Raw genomic sequence first — 8,147 nt, 5'->3', positions numbered from 1 at the left:
AAATAGCAAATATCTCACTTTGTATCTTGAAATTATTTTCGTTACTTCTAATACCATACGACAACTAAATACAGTAAAACTGTTAGCTTTTCCTTATATATTTAAACAACAAAATTAACAATAGTACTATTTTTAAATAATATATGTATATTTTGCAATATATTTTGTACTCAATCAATTTGTGAATGATAAAAAACGAATACGGACTAAAACATCAAAATACAAAATTTTAAATATAAAAAAAATTATTTTGGTTTGATAATTAAATCTTTAAGCAATGTTTAACATGTTTTATAAAAATAAAGTTTAGTTATATTTGACAAAATTATATTTAGAATTATTGAATGAACTGCCAAATTTGAACAACCAAATCCAAACTTCAGCCCTTTTTGTAACTTCGTACAAGTGACTAAATTTTAAACACTTTAAATATATGCTATGTTTTAAATATATCTATCCTAAAAGTGGCTACTTTTGTCACTCGCCATTAATTGTCTGTCTACAAATTAGAGAGTAAAAATAGCACGATATAGCCAGTTTTCGGAATTGTCATTCAAAAATAGCCAGCGTTGACGAAGTCAATGAAAAATAGTCACTATTTTGCTACAACAGAGACCGGTCCAGCATAATATACTGGAGTTCGGTGCACCTGTGTATGAATTCTAGCATATTATGCTGGACCGGTATACTTTGCTGACTCTAGTATAATATATTGGAGACTGGAGCGTCGGTGTTCCAAACTCCAGTACATTATACTGGACAATTATACTTGCTGGAACTCCAGTATAATATGCTGGAGTTAAAGCATAAACATACTTATGCTGAAACTCCAGTATAATATACTGGCGTATATTCCGGATTTTGAACAGTATTTTGGCTCAGATTTATCTTTACATGAAAAGTGGCTAAATTTCGATTACTTTTGAAACTGGGTTATTTTTGAACGACCAGTTATATATCTGGGCTATTATCACTTTATTCAGAGTCAAAACTCATCAATGAAGCTAAAGAACTTTACTTTATGATAAGGGAAGACAAAAAGTTTCCATCTTTATCAGCTTTTAATGTGTTTCTTGAATCTTTGAATAGTTTGAGACATTACAAACTGACCCTTGAAGTTTTTGATGATGTAGTGAGTTGGGGTATAAGGGTTGATAGGTTTAGTTATGGTAAAGCTATTCAATCAGCTGTGAAATTGGGGGATTTAGGTAAAGCTTTGGAGTTGTTGAATTGTATGAGAAAGGATAAGTTGAGTTTAAATGATTTTGTGTATAATGTAGTGATGGGTGGGTTGTGTAAAGAGAGGAGAGTTGGGGAAGCCCGGAAACTGTTTGATGAAATGCTTGAGAGAAGAGTCTCACCGAGTAAAGTGACTTATAATATTCTTATGGATGGGTATTGTAAAACGGGGAAGTTGGAAGAGGCTTTTAAGTTGAGAGAAAACATGAAGAGTGATAATGTGGAGCCGAATATTGTGACGTTTAATACATTGCTTAGTGGACTTTGTAAGTTGGGGAAGATGGAGGAACCTGATTGTGTTGTGGAAGGGTTATGGATTTGTACCTGATGGGTTTACTTATAGTATACTTTTCGATGGGCATTCACGACGTGATGATGTTAGTTCTTCGTTGGCGTTGTATGAAGAAGCGGTTAAGAAAGGGGTACATATGAATGAGTACACAAGTAGCGTTTTGTTGAATGGCTTGTGCAAGAAAGGGAAGACAAATAAGGCTGCAGAGATTTTGAAGAAGTTGATGGAAAATGGGCTTACTCCTACTGAGGTGTTGTTTAATACCATTTTGAGTGGCTATTGCAAAGAAGGCAACATGGAGAAGGCTTATTCAACTATTGACGAAATGGAAATTTCCGGGGTGAAGCCAAGCTGCATCACATTTAATACTATGATCACGAAATTCTGTGAATTGGGTATGATGGATGAGGCAAAAGAATGGTTAAGGTAAATGCTTGAGAAGCCAGTTTCCCCTAATGTACAGACATATAACATCTTAATTGATGGATACGGGCGCAAACGGGAATTCACGAGGTGTTTTGAGATTCTTGAGGAGATGGAAGATAATGGATTGAAGCCTAACGTTATTACATATGGTTCGCTAATCAATTCTTTGTGCAAGGATGGTAGGCTTCTTGATGTTGATGTAGTCCTAAATGATATGATCAGTAGAGGGGTTAAACCAAATGCACAGGTCTATAATACGCTTATAGATGGACATTGTATGAGAGGAACAATGAGTAATGCTTTTGTATGTTTCGAGAAGATGGTAGAAAGTGATATAGAAACAACACTGGTTACATACAACACTCTATTAAATGGGCTTTGCAAAAAGGGTATGATCAAAGAAGCCGAGGATTTGGTTGTGCATATTTTACTCAAAGGTTTAAATCCAGATGTTATCACGTACAATTCTTGGATGTCTGCATATTCAGATGCAGGGGACACTGGAAAGTGTTTCCAAATGTATGAGAAGATGAAAACCTCTGGCATAAAACCTACTATGAACACAATTCATCCTCTAATTAGAGTGTGCAAAAAGGAAAAGAGTGAACTGGTGCTGATCGACAAAATTGTTCAAGAAATGGCCGAGATGGATCTTTCTCCCGACCGAATGGTATATAACGAGCTCATCCATTGCTATGTGCTGCATGGGGAGGTTCAACAGTCACTTGCCATGCACATAGAGATGGTGGAACGAGGAATTCCTTCTGACAAGAAGACGTACAATAGCTTGGTTATGGTGCATTTGAAAGAGGGAGAATGTGAAGAAGCAAAGAATATTATTGATCAGATGAAGGCTAACAATATTGTTCCCAATGATGAAACTTATAATATTCTGATAGAAGGGCATTGCAAACTTAAAAATTTTCTTGGCGCATACATGTGGTACAGAGAGATGCTTGACAATGGTCTTCTCCCGGTAGCCAATATCTGTAATGAGCTAGTATCTGGCCTTAGAGAGGAAGGAAGATTGCAAGAGGCACAAATTATATGCTCAGAAATGAGTTCTAAAGGAATTGAAGAGTGCAATACAAATGAGGATCTTTCTGCTGTTGGGAGAGCGTAGGACAAAAAAGACATTCTTCTCCAGCTCTTCAGTTAAAAACGTCGGCAGCAAATGAAAAGCTTGTAATATATTCAAGATTCTGTGTATTCTTGTAATTTATTTCCTCATTGATACTCATTAACATATGTATTCTCGATACTTGATGAGATGAATTTCATAGTTGTATAAGTTATTCATGTCAAATTCAACCTGATCATTGTCTTTTCTGAGATATCTGTATTTTTGGCTCCCATTCATTGTCTTCCGAAATTACTTTTGGATCCTATGGAAATTAATTGAAGTGCATATTAGATGTTTTACATAACAATAAGAGAATCTCTGTCATGAAGAGAGTTATACCAAATCAAAAGTTTATTTAGTATATGCGCAAGTCCGAAGCAGGACACATTCATCTTGACTCAAAAACCAAGTGATATGCAGTCTGGCTATGAATGTGTTGGCGAGAAAGATGAGAAAGTATCAGATCAGCATGAAGAGCTGGGTAAAGTTGCTGAAGATTCAACTGACAATGTTGATGGCCCTGTGGATCTTTATGCCAGAGGTGCTGCATGGCGACAAAAATTATCGTGGACACAATTGGTTCGTGATACCACCAGTTCTTTTAGCATTTCACAGGTTTTGCCTGGTGTAAGTTATCCAAAATCAGATTTGGCAATGATGGGAGAGACTGTAAAGGTTCAAAAATGTAGCAGCACGGGTAAAAGCAATTTCCAAGATACTTCTACATCTGAGGAAGGGACCAAAGCTGATTCTCTCAGTGTCCCTGGAACTAGTAGTGGGGGTACCATAGTAGAGGAGCAGAAGAATGTTCATCTCAGTAAAGAGCTTCCACATGTGGATAATTATCAGCAGAAAGGAGAAGTAATGAATGAAGCCTTGGCTCCAACTCCTGAAAAGAAACACCTATCTGCACCAAAACAAACATTTGTAGGAGATACTAGCTTCAGTGATACTTGTTCTTTCATGAGGAGTGCTGCTTCAATGAAAGAGTGGACAAAAACAAAAGCAGCACTGAGTGGGTCACTCAAGAAGAAGGCTAACGAGAAAAAGTAGTGGAGATTTCAGAATAGCTTCTTGTAAGATGTGACTGCTTCAAGTTACGTAGACGATGCATTAGGTGCGTAATTCTAATTTCAGGTCAGTTGTCCTATTCTTGAAGCTACAGTTTTCCATTTTAAGTTTATATATGGATGTTCTTTTGTCTGTAGCCTGAGTTGCATTGTAGTATGCTTATGGAAAGTTATAAAGAGAAGATGCCGTGTATTTCGAAAAGCAGAGATATCAAGATATTAGAGCGTTTGGTAAATGATTGTTCCTTTGGCACCAGTCTTATGAAGGCCGCATGCAAAAAGTCATTGCGGGTGCTAAACTGTGGCAGCTCTTATAATATGTCAAGCGAAGTACTAAATACCATAGCACTATGAGATTCCTTTGATTCTTGTCATATGCCTAAAACATAGAATATACAGATTTTGGTTGTTGATCTCAAACTTTTATTTGAGTAGAAAGAGCAGAAATTTTGAGAAGCTGTCAAATGACTTTGGATCGAAGAGACTGCAGAATTCTGTAATTGAATCTGTATAGCCATCTCGGGAAGGCAATTTTATTTTTTTTTTCCCATTGGATGAATTTTCTTTTTTTGAGAAATGTTGGATGAATAATTCTTGAGCAACAAAATGTTTAAGACTTGAGAAAAGACTAGTAACAACTGAACCGTCTCACCTGAATGCCAAAACTGTTGAATTTGTGTAATCCCACTTTGTTTTTGGTTTTTTATTATTTAAATTTATAAAATTTGTGTAGTCACTTAATTATAACTTTAGTACATTCTCTCATGTGTGAGCCTGATCTTTTTTCATTTGCAAACACATGATTTTTTTATTTTTTTACTTTTGGATAAAGGGTGATTGTGAGACTCCAATTGATGGTTGTGACTTGTGAGTCTTGATATCAGGAGCTCTACGTAAAATATTCTTATTTGGGGTGTGAGGGTGACGAGGGAGGAATAGGTGTGCCTAAGTGATCCGTGGTTGGTTGTTTATTAGTTATTACTAGGATTGTTTTTTTATAAGTGAGGGATCGTGGTGAAATCATAGATCGCCTATGTGTTACCTAGAAACCGCCTATGTATTATTTATGATCGCCTAAGTGACCTTTGATTGATTGTTTATCAGCTGCACAATAAATTGCAACACAATAAATGGCACCGGACACAAAAATAGCATAAATTGCACCTAAAAAGCCACACTAAACACCAAATTAATAGAAACTACCTAACCTGATTAGCTTTAGGGGTTCTTAGTAAAGTAACTAAGGTTAATAAGCTTGGATTGAACTTGTAGTTGATTTGCTTAGCGGTTCTGCTACTATAATGTTATACTGAAATTGTTCAAATCTTATAAGATGGTGATAAGGAGTAGTTTATATGAGTGTCATGTATTTATGCGTTACAGGAACTTTACTCTTCAGTTTTTTTCCAGATTGAATGCAACAGTGGTCAAATGAGGAGGTCAAAAATATTGTGGCGTATATAAAGCCGAGCAGTTGATGAACTCTGGAGATCTGTATTTCAGCAATAAGGTTAGGCAGTTCACAATCAATATGTTTGCTTGTTGTCATTTAGATTCAAATGGAGGGCATTTTCATTTTCTGGTTCCACGATGTGTCCATGGATCAGGAATTTTCTTCTAATGCTGAGTAGACAGTAATAATGGCCAAAAAAGCTAGAAGCTTTTGAGTTCTGTATTCAGGTAGTACTTTTTTGCAAAATTATATATTTTGTTATATGGAGTCTTAATTAAGTTTATGCATTGAACAGACAATTGTCTCCATTCCTACTGACTACTGTCTCCCATAGGAAGAAAAAAGAAAAGGAATTTTGCCGAAGGAAGAACAAAATCGAATGTTTTTGTTTGTTGAATTTCGATATCGTGAAGACCTTATGTGCTAATCTTTGCAAAATGACTCCTTAGTATGCAGCTTTATAGTACCATTGGCGCTCTGCTCTTATCTTATTCTTCTTTCGATGGTTTTAATGGACTTTGCCAGTCTTTCCAAGTATGATCGAAACAGTTTTCATTTTAAGACCTTTATCTTCTTAACCAATTGTTAGTACTGCCTTCTTTTTTTCCAAAACCGCCCAGCTTGGTTTTTGGGTGGGAAATGCTATATATGCTTAAACATGATTACATAAGGAAGAGGACTGGTTGTGTATTAATACCCCATGTAGCACTGGTTCTTAGGATGTCAGAAGTTGATAAAATTCCTTCCTTTTATATTCATGAATTCAAGAAACTCATTAGCACGGTGACCGTGGTAAAACAAATTGAAATGGCCAATTGAATTCTTATTTACTTATCTAAATCTTGTTTTCCAACCAAACTTTTGTACTCGTTAATTCCAAACTACTCATTTAGAATGGTGACAATGGTAACAAATCGGAGTTGGAAGAAAGTATCATTATTTGTAACTTTGGACTTATAATTCAGGAATGCATGTGCTATAGGCAAGGAGTGTATATATGCAGAAATTTGCAGGTGACATTCTATTCTATCCAGATTCTGTAGAAGTTAGAACAAACTCTAGAAACGTGCTCGGGAGGTTCAGGCTCCAAAAACTGCTGTGGTTGATCAAGTGAAATCTCCAGGGAGAAATGTTGTTCTTGCTGTGATTGTTCTAAGAAGAGATCGAGAAGCCTGAAATTCATTACTTCAAAGATCATCCTATGTATTCTGTTTGCATTCTGTTTTAATGATACTTAGACGGTTTAAAGGCAACATGTGATTCATCCTGTAATCATCTACTGCAAAGATACATTGAGTTAAAAACTATTTGTTTGACAGTTTAGTTTTCAACCCTTCCTGAGCCGAGGGTCTATTGGAAACAACGTTCTCTACCTGCATTAGGTAGGGGTAAGGTTTGCGTAAAGACTACCCTTCCCATACCCTATCTGTTGGGATCATACTGGGTCTGTTGTTGTTGTTATTGTTCTTACCGTGTTTATATCTTTTGTTGTTGGTAAAGAGAATAACCATATTAATTAATGAACGTATATGCAGATTATTATACAAAAATAAGCTGCATTTCAGTAGCATGAGAAATTATCCAGGTTGGCTTACAAACTAGTTAAAATTGAATCATATCATTTTGAGATTATTATAACATTTGCTTAGAAATTTTTGCCATTCAATAATGCGAATTTTGTCCGAAAACTATAGATTTATAAACGAAAAAAAAAAATAGGAATAAAACCAAAGAATATACTCCTACATAAAATTGGAGGTTTGGAGCGAAGAGTTATGTTTTGCTACATTCATCTCATAATTTTATTAGAAAATAGGGGGTAAGAGGAGGGGAAAAGAGAATTATAAGGTGGAGAATCGAACTCTTACTAATAAGGTGAAAGTTAAGTAAGAAAGTTCACATAACGAACAAGCTGAAATTTACCATCTCACACTTAATTTATGGACATCTTTAAATAATTTGGATGACCATGAATAATTGTTTGATAAAAATTACATGCTTAAATTAAAGTTTAAATCACGTCAATTATCAATTCAATCACAATCTAACCTGCACGAGATTCAAGAAAGTACGTAATAATAATCTAAGGGAGAGGGATAAGAGCTAAAATTGTAGAATAAAATGTAGGATTATTTTATCCCACATTGATTGAACTTTTGATTTTGGTAACCGAATATTCTTTATACTATAATTATGGTATTATTTTTATATCACACTCATTGTGGGATAATAATTTGGAAATTACTAGTTTCGAAATAAACAATAAAATGACACATTAGCCCTTCTCCAATCTCCCAAAGTCTTTTAAGAAAGATAATGTTAAAATTAAAAATAAAATTTTAAATTCAAATTTATCTATTGTAAAATTGAATACATATTTTATATTACATCTGTATATCTCATTTTTAATTTAATAAATCAAACAACTATCAATAAAGATATATTCACATTATATTTTTATTTAATTTCTTATTATAATCCAAATATAATCTGTCCAAATGAAGGGACCCAATAAGAGACAACATTTTTCCAGAACAGTAAGGG

The 8,147-nt window shown here is 34.7% G+C and overlaps 1 pseudogene; it reads left to right on the top strand.

Moving 5' to 3' along the window:
• The first annotated feature begins 946 nt into the window (after window positions 1-946).
• LOC107829611 (uncharacterized) lies at window positions 947-3,271 on the top strand (annotated as a pseudogene).
• Window positions 3,272-8,147: the final 4,876 nt, after the last annotated feature.

The sequence above is a fragment of the Nicotiana tabacum genome, chromosome 20 (assembly GCF_000715075.1).
Source record: "Nicotiana tabacum cultivar K326 chromosome 20, ASM71507v2, whole genome shotgun sequence".
Taxonomy (NCBI): domain Eukaryota; kingdom Viridiplantae; phylum Streptophyta; class Magnoliopsida; order Solanales; family Solanaceae; genus Nicotiana; species Nicotiana tabacum.
Note: the sequence above shows the minus strand (reverse complement) of the source record. Positions and strands in the feature narration are given on the sequence as shown.